The sequence below is a fragment of the Bombus bifarius genome, unplaced genomic scaffold, assembly GCF_011952205.1.
Source record: "Bombus bifarius isolate JDL3187 unplaced genomic scaffold, Bbif_JDL3187 scf7180000008418, whole genome shotgun sequence".
Lineage (NCBI taxonomy): Eukaryota > Metazoa > Arthropoda > Insecta > Hymenoptera > Apidae > Bombus > Bombus bifarius.
In genome coordinates, this window is record NW_022884650.1 from 380,678 (window position 1) to 395,536 (window position 14,859).

The window sequence follows — 14,859 nt, forward strand, 5'->3', positions numbered from 1 at the left end:
CTGCACGCGAATTACATCATAAAAGGAGTTAACAACTTAGATATTATCGGAATGACAGCTAGTTTATGGACGTATTTATGAAAATTTATTTGAAGTTACGATTGATTTTAAATTTATTTAAATCACGATTGACTTATTTTATGTTACATAAATATTTGTATTTTTTATTGTTTTAAAGTATCGTGTTTAATGATGATCTTAATGTTTAATGATTATTCGATTCTATTCTAATATTAATATTATAATACTATTCACTAAGCTAATAATTAGTCTTGGAAATTAATAGCAGAATAACAGAAGCTTTGTTTCCTAAATATCAAAATATTCAACAACGTGTTTTGTTACAAAATATTGTTATAAAATATTTCAAAAAAAGGATACAATCCTTATACTTAATAATGAAAAGGAAAGGATGGAAAAGTGTCTTGGGTTCAACGAAGGATCATTCAAATATTTATTATAGTTTCAATATCTCGTAATCTTAGTAAACTTAAAACTTTTAAATTAATGATTTGTTTCAACACTTCGTATTTTACTAATACTGTTCATTGATACTAATAACAAACAAATATTTTTTTACTTCCACTAATAAAAAATTTAAAAGATAATAAGGTTACTGTACATATATATGATTAAATAAAGAAAATTTTCAGTTTTAAATAACTTCACTGTAGAAATGTGTTAGGTCGCATCAGCAATTTTCAGAATGCAAAGAATTAAGCGTGTAAAAAATTGCATCAAATTTAGAATCCTATTTTTAAGAGAAAGCAGATTTATTAGAATCTTTATCTTTATTTAGAATCTTTTTTCACGCATAAAAATATATCAAGTTGAATCCGATGGGTTCATCGGATATCATACCATACTTTTTCATGGCATTCTTTTTAAAAGTGCAGTTAATACCAATTACACGAGGCATTATAAACAGTAAAATTACAATATTTTTATTTCCACTAAATTATCCAAATCGCTTCAAAAACAAGCGATACAGCTAAAAAGTAATCTCAGTACCGAACCAATTATTCGTCATCGATACCAAAATATTTCAAATGTGCTCTTTGACCAATTACAAAGTAACAATAATTTCTTTTAAATGATGTATCCTATACAAAAATGCACCTTCAATATCAAAGGGACTCTACAGAGATATTTTTGTATATTATAAATGATAAACGAAGGATAGTGTTAAATTTATTTCCGCGTTTCTTCTCTTTTTTCGTAGAACAGAACGACTAAAGGGGAAATATCGATTCCTTTTTCAAACGGACGCTTAATTGCTCGCAAATTTAATAGGGTCGAATACGTTCGGTTATAAAATACACAATAAGCGGGTTTTCTCGGTGCGGTGTAGCAAAGGTTGGAAGTTAAAGGGTTCGTAGAGGTCCTTCAATTATGTATATAGCTTTCCACGAGAACGCCAAGTATGCGCACCTGAACAAAGGCATGGAAAGTATATGAATTTAAGAGGAACCACGAAATAAAAAAGGAAGAAGATAAAAAAGGGAAAAAAGAAAAGAAGGTGAAATCAGAGTGCGGAATCCATTAGCAAGTCCAGGCAAGCACGTTTTACCATCGACGTCCGATCTTTCATTCCCCGAGCGAAGAGTGCCGCAAGCTTTTGTGTATGTATGTATGAATGACTAGCTGTGCGAAGTGCTAACAGAGTTACCACCCCCATTTTCTTCTTTTCTCTTTTGCTATCTAAATTCATCTGTATCGAATTTCTAAGCGTGAAATATATTTGTCCGTGCATCCTCTCGATACGTTCTGTTGAATCTTGTGTAGGTTCGTCGACTTTGAAGCTTCTGTTTTTAATCGAGATGAATAACTAGTTTAGATAGTTATTCTTTTTATTCGGATTTATAGGACTCTTTGATAGATAGTCGAAAATACATATTCAGCAATTGTCAATTGTAGATGAAACTGTTCAAACTATGATAAGAATAAAATATTTATTATGTTAAAAATGCAATCATTTGAAACTAGCAGAGTTGGCAGTAGTCTCTGGGGGGAGTAAATAATGCTTAATCAACATTGAACCATAAAAACAAAAATCAACTTTTTTAAAGTAAAATTCATATTGCATTTTCATGAGTAATCTAAATACATGTCGTAGCAAATGCAACATATTAAATGAAAACTACTTAAGTAAATCAAGTAAATTTAAGAGATAATATTATACCATAAGCAATTAACGAATTAATTATCACGAATATTTTATAAACGATATCACGTATACTTTATCTTCCTTCTATTCAATTACAACAATTTCAAGCATAAATTATAACTCCACGTGTATACATTTAATTGAATGTAAAATAGAAAGGACAGACCGAATGTCTGTATGTTTTATTTTACGAGCATGTTTTATAAGCTTAAAATCACTGTGATAATCCGAACAATATTCATGGTTTTTAGGAATAACTTCTAGGAATAACTTCAAGAGTAATTCGTTCAGTTAGTAATATATTGATCACACAAATTGATTACAAAAATGTAAAAAAATTAATGCACTATTTTTACATATAGTTTATATAGGTGAAATTGCGTGAGAAATGAAATTTACAATGACTTATTTTCGAAATGGATTGTAAAAAATGAAAAAATTAGAAACTCAAGATTTACGTAAATTGAAAATTGTAAGATTGGAAAGTTGTGTTTTGGAAAAACTAAGAATTGAATGATTGAATGATAGGAAAATTCAGAACGTAAAAATCGAATACTAATTGTAAAGTTAAGTGAGAAAAATTAGGATCTGAATTAAGGGAGAATTAGAAATTGAAAGATTGGACTATGAGAAAATTGGAATTTAGGAAATTGATATACTAACAAAATATAAAATTGAGAGTAATACATACTATAACCCCAACGTTAATACCATTGGAAGTAGAAAAATAATGTTCATGCACGTAAATTTAGTAATCTTAAATCCTAGCAATTCATTCATTACCGTTAAGACGCTCAATCTACATCCAACAATTGTCCCCGTCATTCTCTTTGATAGTTAAAGGTCATAATTATATTGTCGGCAAATGACTCAAATTCAACAAGCAGAAAAGTGGTTCGACACAAAATCTCAACGAAGTCGTGACCCATTCCTTTCACTTTCTGCTCTTTGTTTCTATTTGTCCTCTGGTTTTCTCCGTCGTTTCTCGTTTCTTCGCCCAAATACCCTGAATGACGCTACTCAAAGTCTGCGATGGGAATAAAACTGGCTTGCGCCTGGGGAAGGAACGCGAGCATAAAATTACGAAGTAGGACCAAGGGGATGTCGACGGCTTTGGAAGAGTTATACTAATGATAAATCCATGATATATGAAATTTATGTAGATGGGTTGTTGCTAGTTCGTACGATTTCTGCACGTGCTCCAAGATTTGGAACTTGAGTGTGATGATACAAGAATAACTTTTAACTGAGTTTTCACTCATTCAATGCAAATTACGAGACATATCTGTATTTAGTGAAATTAACGTTGTGAGATAGTAAAGGGACTGTATTTTCTGTTACTGTCTTTGTTATTTTTTAGCATTGTTGTAATTGTATATTAAAAAGCCGATATATTCAATGTAGTGCAGTATAATTAGTATATTATTGAAATACAAAAATACTATATGACATTGTGTGAAGTTTTATAAAAAGAATCGAATGAGATTTATTGAATAATATTGTTACCTGGAATAATAATTTTAATAGGTTAATTTAACGCGATTGTATACTGTATGGTTTAAAATTTTTTGAGTGTTTAAAAATTAATTGTATGCTTGTTTTTGAATGAATAATTTATAATATATACTATTTAATAAAATGGATTTTATCATTCAACAAATGAAAACTGGTCTTGCTCTTTGGTGAATCAAGTATGTAAAATAGAGTTTCTTAAAAATAATAAACATTTGAACATTTAACATTTAAAATAGAAAAGGAAGTTATGTGTACAAAACGTAATAAAAGCACGGATTTAAGCAATCTATAACAGAACTTAAGAATATGTAAATAATAAACAAAGTTGAAAATAAATTTAGCAAGTTATATTATACTATATGTAATACTTTACATACACCAAAAAGGATCCAACATAATTATAGTTATTACTTAACATAAATTACACACATTTAAGATCTTTTTATCACAGAAAAGCATTTAATAGATTGAAGCTTGCTGAACAAAGTAATACGCGAATGAAATAGTTCTCGACCGTTTTATGATACTAAAATTACGCAAATGTAAGTTACTACACAAAAATTGATTAACTAGTACCTTTTTGTGTAATTTTTCGTATATAAAAATTATTTTTTATTAATTATTAATAATAGAAACATATCTTTTCGGGTAGTTTTGTAAAGAAGGAATAATATATCAAAATTGAAAACCAATTTATCATATACAAATACATTTATCGTTTAAGACTTATTAACTAATAAATCGTCTAATTAATGACTTAGAAAAGTACAATATTGCATGTATGCAATATTGAATATGAAGAAGTAAAATATATCAATTCAATTTTTTGAATTCAAACTCAAACAAATACTACAATAAGCTTTTCTCGGGGAATAAATCATGTTAAATACAACATAAGTCATTCAACTAGACACGTTAATATCGACAATAAAAACCCGTTTACAACGCCCATACAATTTATTCCGTAAAAGAACGACAAGAGACGAATAACCAAAAGGCATCCGCGATTCAAACGAGCAATTTGCGCGAGCTTCCCATTAGACTCCCCGAAACAGCTGTTTAATAACGCATTATGCCGCATGCATGGGAGTTAACAGCAGAAACAGGAGTAATCGTTTGTAATGCTTCTCACCACGCAATCCAGTCCTTTACCTTTCACCTGCTGCGCAAGTTTCAAGACCACTCGGCGCGTATCTCGTCGTTTTCATCGTGTTGTGCTTCTTCATGAAAACTCACATGCTCTCGTTAGCCCAGTCACGAGAACGACCTACTATACCTGCACCTACAATAGGATACTTGTATAACGAGATAAAAAAATTCCTACTGCCCTTGTGTGGCACTATTTGAGAAATAACAGTGGGGATGAAATGCTTTTTAAGGAAATGAAGATTGCAGAGGAAAAAGACGATGAATTTATGTATGAAAAATTATATCACTTAAGTGGTGACCATTTTAGTGAATGCAACTTTATATTCGCTCCGGGAGGTTCGCTGCTACTTCCCCAACAGTTCTTCGTTTATCATCCCTAGTTGCTGGCGAATGGCGTCCTTCAGTTCTTCTAATGTTTGTGGCTTTCCTTCGTATACGCGTGACTTGAGGTAGTCTCACAGAAAAAAGTTACACACTGAAAAATCAGGTGACCGAGGAGACCAAGGAACCTGATTATGAGCGGTGGTCCCATCTTGTGAAACTACACATATTGTCTGTTAATCCTTCCTCTCCATAGTTCCGATTTCAAGAAATTGTTGATCATATTGATGTATCAAACTGAGTTTACAGTGATTCCATTTTCCTCAAAAAAGTACGGGCCAATGATATCAAATTTACCAATAGCACATCTAACCGCCACCTTCGGGTTATGCAACGGTGTTTCACAAGGATTTTGTGGAGCCCAGTATTGGAAGTTCTGTTTCTTTACTGAATGTGAAATGTGCTTCATCACTCATCATGATGGTTGCGTCCTCATGTTCTTCAATAATTTTTCGAGCATTAGCTCGGCGGTGACTGAACGTTGTCAAAATCCCCTTCGTTTAACTTCTAAACGACCATCGTTTTGTAAGGATGGAGTCCCATATCTTTGTGTAGCATTCGCCTTACTGTGCTTTCGCTCATTCCTAATTCAGCAGCATGTCGCCGAGCAGAACAAGTTGGACTCCGTATGATGGCTTCTCTCACTCTTCCCACGTTCTCCAGAGTTCTTGCAGTTTGCGACAAGTCCAGGTGGTTTCTTTTTCATTACTGTTCCTCTTGTTCGAAAAGATGTTACCCACCTTGAGATGATATTGTGACTTGAAATGTTCCCATGACGCCCAATATTGAAACGCCGACGAAAGAGTTTCAATAACCGACTTATCGCTTTTTACGAAACTACCGTATACAAACATTCATGCTCTAATGTCCACAGCGACATGATAACAAATGAAGTGATATTGCCTAACGCGTTAAATACCCTCCTACTCAAGCATCTACCCCCACTGTCTGCTTCGTAACGTTCATTTGAAAATCGTCTGTTTCCCATAACGCACCCTGTATTTTATAAAACATTTTGCAACTTCATTATCACTACGATGACACAACTATCATTGGTAAAATTTGAAACTAATTCGAAAATATATATAGAAATTACAAGATACTTATTGTAGACATATATTTAATAAAAAATTAGTATGTACCATGAATAGCCATTTTAAACATACAATAAATGTTAAATATGTTTATTAACGTAATGGATAATCGACTGTTCAAATACTTTTGTAACTTCTGGGCAATGTGTACTTGTACAACATATCTTGTAATTCCTATATAAATTTTCAAACCTTTTTAAAACTTTATCAATGCAATTATGATGGTCGTGTGCTAATGTGTTAATGTAATTTCAAAATGGTTTCACATAATGCACATGATACATTCATAAAAAGTGTCTAGAAGCGTTCAAATATTTTTATGAGATTGGGTACATCTCGCGTTATGGGGTTTTTATAGGGTCTTCCTGTACTCCTTCGTGTCTATTCGAATAAAATAAAAGAAAAAAAAAGAAACAAATACCAAAACGTTCGACGAAGAGACACCGTGAAGATGAAACTGTAAAGAATGGCGAAGATAAAAGGTGATGGAAAAGTAAAATTTCAAAAAGAAAGGAAGGAAGGTAAACGAAAGGAGGAAAAATCGTAAGTTAGGTTCCAACAACTGAAACACACACATGACGAGTTCTTCATTGGTAGCCTGCCAAAGCGGCGCGGCGATTGGTCGTGGTTCGAAAGCAAAGTGGATCAGCCGGCCGTATAAAACTCGTCCTGTTGGAAAAATCCTGAAACGCGGGTTTGGTGCTGTGTCGCTTGACCGGTAAATATTGCCCGGTGCGTCCGTGGACACTTTTTCTTCGCTGTCTCGCCACGTTCCCGTGCTCATAAACAACATAATGACGCGCCAACGCGAAACCCAATTCCTGGATTCAACGATTCGCGGAGGTGTCCAGAGAGCCTGCTTGCGTGTACGTACAACTGTTCGATGCACACATAGGAACGGAGCCGGCGACTAAAAGCTGGAAGAGCAGAGAGCTGGAGAGAACGGTAAAAGCCACCGCGACAACGGCCTCCGGGCTGCATGTAAATCACGGCTAGGACGTCGACGACGACGACGACAGCAACGCGAGCGGGGTCTCGTCTCCCTTTCCTGGCTTCTGCTTGCTGCTGCTACTGCTGCTCGTTCTTCCCACCCTGCTTCCATCGTCAGTCCATCAACTTCTCGCTAAACGAAGCTGCTCGTCGATCGTACACGCTGCATCTATTTCGACAACTTTTCCATCGTTCTTTTGTCGTCGGCTGTAACATGCAATACGCGAGCGAATCGGATGATCCATTAGATTTGGTAAGGAATAGGTAGAAGTAGACGTCTTTGACAGAGGGCTACATTGCGAAATGCTATAAGAGCTTTTGAGAAAATGAACATGTTTGAAGATCATGTGGAGTGTTTAAGGGATTTTAATTTTCTTTTAAGTACTAGGGGAGAATCGTGCAGTACCGAGCGCTGTAAGTTTTTCTGTTACGTCTTGGACTGGTCGGTGAATATCAAAATTTTAAAAATGAGTTTGTAGTACAAATGCAACTTAATTATGTGGAATTATGTAATTTAATTATTTAATTATGCAAATTAATGGCAATTAATTTTGTGAAATTAAATAATAAAGATTGACATTTTAATTTTAAGTAGTAGATTTTTCGACCTAAATGATTAATAATGTTAAAAAAGAAACATTTACAGCTTAGTATATACATCTTTATTCAAATTTTATTTTTACATATATCACAAGTAAAATAATTAATATTTTCTTAATCTATACATTCGAATGTGTGCCCAGCCATCACATTCATCGTTTTTGAAACATTGAAAGCCTCAACGGTTTGTTTCTGGATCATCTTATTTTCGAGAAGTAGCTTCAAAGCCGCATTCATGCCTTCTTCTGTCCATTTTCCTTCTTTCTGTTTTGGAATTTCGGAGATTTTTCTGTGGGAAAAGGTAGAAGATTAAATGAACATCTTTTAATTTAATTTCAGTTACCAATAGATTGAACTTACAGATAAAAAATATTTAGTCTATACTTGATGGCAGTTGGATGGTCGATACTGGCCGACAAACATTTGAAAACATTTTTAGATCATAATGTATATAATATACAAAGAAAATTGCAAACTGGAACTGATAATTATACTTAATAGATTAGAATCTTTTACTTACCTGTGAAACAAAATATCAGTTCTAGAAAATAACTTTTAAATAACTCGAAATATCAATCTATACATTTAACGTGTCAGAACAGCGAAAACAATGGAATAAACGATATGACTTCGAAACATGTTACACAGAATCGTCATATTCATTTGTTTATTCAAATAGAGGTGCTAATATTTAGTGAAAAAAGTCAGAAGTAACTGATCGGTACTGTATGCCATTCAGTCCTGCACGATTCTCTCGTATATGCATTGTTTGTTTGATTAGATCTACATATATACGTGCGGTGAATAGTTACTGTGTTTGTATTTTATGCACTAGTTGTTAAACAATTTCGGAGAATTTTTGCTTTATTCGTATAATCGGGTTCATAATTTGAAAAACTTTTGCTGATAATTGTATTTACTTAGAAAGTAATTTGTATAAATTTAGTTCAATGTAAAAGTATTTTATATAAAAAGACCATGTTCATTGGGTTATTAAAAATTATAAATTCATTTATAGAAGTATTTAAACAGTTCCTCTTTCTCCTACAATATGTACTTGCGTTTTAAAGTATTTCCCATTTTTAGCGAAACTTTAATATTCGATATAAATTATGAATTCTAAATGATGTATAAGTAAAATTTTTAATACATTACCATGTTATACATCAGCTACATACCTTGTCATATAAGATGTGAATTCTACAATTATTTAAATTTACTTAGATTTTGAAAAAGATATGATAAATGCCCAGAGTTTTATGCGATAGTGTATTTTCACGAAGATATATTTTAAAGAGCTTTATTAATTACATGTTATTTTTCTATTTATCTTACTAACAAGTTATTGAATCTAATCTATGAAACCAACTTCTACATGTGTATTTAAATGTATAATTCAAGTGTTCCCTATCAAGTTTTTATTTTTATTCGTATTAGAACAATTTTCTACCATTTCGATAGTATATAGTTTCCACTTCTCCTTCTGAATCAATTTGCGATACCATTTTTCGTGTCAGCACTACTTTGTGATTAAAAAAGATCGATATATCCAGAAAAGAAAGATTTTGCTCTTAGCAAAATGGATTTCAGCAAGAATGTCAGTTTCTGATGTCAAGAATAAGCAAGTTCAGAATACGAATTTTGTTGGAGCATACGTTGATCTGTAGCTTATTATTAACGACGGAACAAAACTTTTTCTTAGACTTTGGATTAATATCGACACTTACCTCATAGTCATAGAAATAAAATATTTTGAAATTTTTCCTCTCCATTTTTATTTCAACTTTTCTCAAATTGCATTTTTTGCAATTTTGAACAAATTTGAAAGTAACAACGAAGATATCGCTTAATACAACTTAACATACAGAAGTGTGAACAATTTTTCGGAATTTCCTTTTACGTAACAACAAGCAAAGAATCAAATAATTCGATGAATAAAATAATTGAGATATAATAGACAGCTTTTTCGTGATCCATTCTTTTAATTAGCAGAAACTAAATATGTCTTGTTATAATGAGTGCTCAATTTCTCAAAAATTTCAAGAAAGCATTTATTAAAGCATAAACCTCAACAAAATATGGAAAAGTCTCAGGAGCGACTAAACTCTATGTTGATAGCAATCTGAGTTTTCTCTGACTTGTGATACAGAATAGCTTCCTACACATTATTTACAGTAAAAAAATCATTCTACATGTTGTTAAGAAAATAGAAAATATATGTACAATTCTAAAGGAAAGGAAAAATACATATGTTAATAATTGCTTCTTCAGTTAATTTTCATGGAAGAAAAGGCAAATTATACATTCTGTCGTAAAAATATTTGAAAAAATCTATGTTCATATGGGATGTTTCCTTAAATATAAGGGATAGGTATGTGGCGGATCGGTATCAACAGGACGCTGACAGGTCGAGGCATCAACGCGGCGCAACACCTCCCGGGCGATCCGCTGGTACCAACCGCCAACACTAGAGGGCTACGACGACAACGAGTCTGTCTGCCGATTCTGAGGGGCGATCTCGCCGTTCGCCTCCCATTCTCTCTGTCTCGATAACGGCGACCCTCTGTCTTCTCAACGAGTGTGTCTCGTAAATTCGATCGGCTGCTCGCGTCAACTTTTCTACGTCCGTTTCGTCCACCGCGGCCAGGGCGGTGTCTATATATTCCGGGAGTCGCTCCCTCCAGAGTGTGAGGAGGAATTCGTCCGGCATAGAGGGACCGGCTAGTCTTCTCAGGTGTTGATGGAATTGGGACGGCTTTTGATCGCCCATCTCTTCGAAAGTCAGCAGTTTGCGTGACTTCGTGCTGGCTGTATCAGCCAACTCTCGAATGATCGTGTTTTTTAACTTATCGTATTGTTCGCCTCTGGTATCCTCCTCCTCACGTCCTCGATATGCGACATGTACCGACCGCCGAGGCACCTGGCGAGGGTCACGAACTTTCGCTTGTTGTCCGTAAGATCCATGTCCTCGAACTGTATTTCCAGAAGCGTAAACCACGCCGTGACCTCCGAGGGCTGCCAGCACAGGCATATTAATTATTTGGTAAACTCGTGCACTGTTCGCAATCCCGTCGGTATTTTCCATCGTACAGCAGTTTCGCGGCATTTAGAGAGTCTCAGTATCACTATCACAGTCACCTCTTTAACTTTCACTCACGTCGGGGTCACCAATGTGGCGGATGAAAAGAGAGAGAGAGTGCCTTTCGTCCCGGGACTACCGGTGGACTCGTCAGTAAGGCTATGCCCGGTAGTCCCTGCCTTACACGTAGAGGGAGTCTCGCTAGGTGCGGTATTTGTATCAATCGCTCGTATATTCGACCGCTAGCGAGTTAGACAGACAGACTCGTTGTCGTCGTAGCCCTCTAGTGTTGGCGGTTGGTACCAGCGGATCGCCCGGGAGGTGTTGCGCCGCGTTGATGCCTCGACCTGTCAGCGTCCTGTTGATACCGATCCGCCACAGGTATAACTGGGACGAATTTAGCGTACCGAAATAAGAAAAAGAGTTCATATAAATATATGGCCGATATAGCATTATTATCGAATAACAGCTTTTTATATTGTGATAATCGTAATTGCTTTCTTAAACATGTTAAATACCTCATTTATCATTGATAATACAAAAAAATGTCGAACAAGGAAATACGAGGATAAACGAGGAAAAACATTACTTGATTTTGAGGAGCATATATGTTGGCAATCATGAAATTATTCTCAAGGTCATATTTTTCGAGACTTCAAATTCGTCGATGTCTTAGTTGAGGTAAGAGGTAAGATTAATTCAGTGACCTATAATACCATGACATTCACGTGACCATAAATGCACAAAATTTAGAAATGTTTGATAACAGCTGCAAATAATAAAATAACTGTAATAGAGAGATCAGTAAAGAAAAATTTACTTCAACAAAGTTCAAAATGATGTTCAATAGAAGAAAAGTTTCCTCGACGTTAGATCGGCCTTTATACAACTCCGATAGCCTGCGTGTTTGTTTGATCTCACGCACCTACACTTCTCTCCGTGGAATATAATTGACGAAACAGTTTATCATGATATTTCCACAACATTAGAAGTGCGTGTGCTAATATTCGTCAGTAATTTATAGGAATGGCCAAAGATCGTATGTTAATCTTTCACAGAAATATATTGAATTAGATGGTCACCATTTTGCACACTTGTTGAAATGAGTTTTTTTTCATTAATTTCTCTATCATAATCATGGTATTATTCGCTGATACCTATTAGCTATTGTCGAACATCTCTGAATTTTTCGTGCTCATATGAATGCCATGATATTATAGGTTTTTGGATTGGTCCTAATCTCAGCTATGACGCCATGATAATAAAAATATATAGCCCCATTTAGAAAGACATTAATGACTTTGTAATCTGGAAAAATGTGATATTGAGAAAAATTTTATGATTAATATCATATTTGCCCTTCTAAATCAAATAATGCCTTCGTCTAACATTTTTTCTTATCATTAATAATAAGTGAAATATGTAAGGTACTCGAGTTAGGTGATGCACCCTGTATATTTTGCTGTTTATCTTACTTTGTACTCCCTAATCGATATCCTTGTATTGGTTGAAATAAACGACCAAGAAGTTTTCCATGAGATATGCTTGTTACCGTTTACAGTTGTAAATTGAGTTTATTTTAAAATGGAGTACCTATTTTTAACGTATTTATCATCATTGCAGCATTTATTTTTCTAAAATCGTCCGAGTTTAGATTTCTTTGATAATTTCGCGCCAAAAGTTGACAAACTATGTATATTTATTCAAGTGGTACTCTTAATCGATTTGAAGTTGTCTAATTATAGATCTACTTTAAATACGAGTATTTCGGCGATTTAAGAGAAGTAAAAATAAATTTGCTGACGAATAACTTTTTAAAGTTTATCATTAGCTAAACTTTCGATATCAAATGAAAGAAATAAGAGAAATAGGAAAATTATTACACTAGAAATAAGAAATCCATTATTTTCATAAAATAAAACATTTTAAAAGTATACACTTCAAGAGAAAATGACAAGAATTATGAATTTTTACTTTTATATAAAATTACCGTTAATATAAATTAATTTGATTTTTATCAATAATCATGATCATACTACAATTATATATACAAATTCATGATTTTTCAAATATAAGTAAAGGATCGTAATTTAAATAAGAGAATGTTTTATTTCCTAAATGTAATAATATGTCTCTTACTTTTGATATTTTATATACTTTTGCATTTGAGTACATGCGTGTACATTTTTACACATAAAACATTGTTCGGGATTTGGAGTAGCCGTCCGTTTATGACTCGGGCAACACCTCTGTTTTTTGGGAAACTCCGAATTGCCTGCCTTCCCGAGCGATTAACCTGATGACGCAGGGTTTAAAAAAAACCCTGGTAATACCGAAGGATATGCACCCCCGAGAGTACAGGTGAACCTGTAAAAAGTCAGGGACGGAAAGGACGATGTACGACGGAGACTCAGCGGTTGGGGGAAGTATCAATAACATGTTGGGACAAACATAATGAGAACAATTACATAACATAACATATTGAGAAAAATTACATCTTCTTCAGTCTCAACAAGATCTTACGACGATCGTGATCAAAACATCCAACTTTGCTTGTATACAACAAGTGCAAATAAAGTGCCAAACTACCCTAGCACTCTATATATTAAACCTCCTCCACCTTGAGCGTTAATTCATTCAAGGTTCGCGATATCAACAGATCGGTTGGACGTGACCGGTTGCTATTCAGTTGATAATTCGCAATAAACATGTTAGAAACATATTGCTTTCACACATATAAGGTTAGATTAGATACGAAAGAAACTGTCACGTACAAGTGTCAAAATATTTAGAAATAATTATAAACAGAATGTACCCACTGTTATTAAAGATTATTTAACTAATTTTATCGAATCACATTTTACCAATCCAAAATTCCCTTAGTATTTGTGAGACGGTCTCAATTAATTTAGTTACTTTGACTGATTCTAAAATAAATAACTGTACTATTGTAATAATTGTTGTTATTTAATGATACCAAAGTGAGTCATAACATTTTTTTTTCCTGCTTTGGCTCAATATTTATCTATCCTATATTTCACGTAATAAATTATTATCTTCGAAATCATTATTAGAATATGACTCCATTTAATTGAAACTATTGCGGAACTAGCAATTCATATAATAGTTATTGATTCTCTGTACTATTTTCATTTATATAATAGGAACTCACGTTCAAATAAATGGATGTAGTCGGCAGGAATTCATTTAATCAGATACTAACTAAAATTCCGTTTCAGTAAGTGGTGTTCTATAATAACTATTATATCGAATTCTCTAATCTTGTAGTCCATATTTATAATATTATATAACAATTACTGTAGAACCTCTATTATTTGAATACTCCTTATCTGAACGTCTTGTTATCTGTATATCATATTTACTGTGATAATACTGTAATGTATATTATAGATACATATTTATTTATTTTCCCCTCTATAATTGAGAACCTATTTATAATATGATTAAGTATAATTAGTACAATCATAAGCGGAAATTACACAAATGAAGTCATTCTAGATATTATTTCACAGAATACCAGGTCTCTTTCAATATGATTACTATAATAGACGATAAAAACTATAATGTTCACGTATTCATCAGATAAAATTATTTGAACATAGACACATTGGTTAGATAAAATTATTTTAGATAATAATTGTAAACCAAATATTTTACCTGCACTGAATATTGAGGATTATTAATGTAATGGATAATTGATTGCCTAAATACTTTTGTAACTCTATAAAATGCAAGTACAATAAATATCCTACGTTATGTATATCTTCAAATATGTTTCAAATTTTATCAATATAATCATAATAGTCTTACATATTTCAATAACTATGAAGTTTCGAAATATTTTGTATAATACGCGTAGTATA

General features: G+C 33.3%; 1 protein-coding gene across 1 annotated transcript in view; it reads left to right on the forward strand.

The window, feature by feature from the left end:
* LOC117212934 (forkhead box protein O) overlaps nt 1-14,859 on the forward strand; it is a 296,038-nt gene that overhangs the window by 277,652 nt on the left and 3,527 nt on the right. The window lies entirely within an intron of this gene.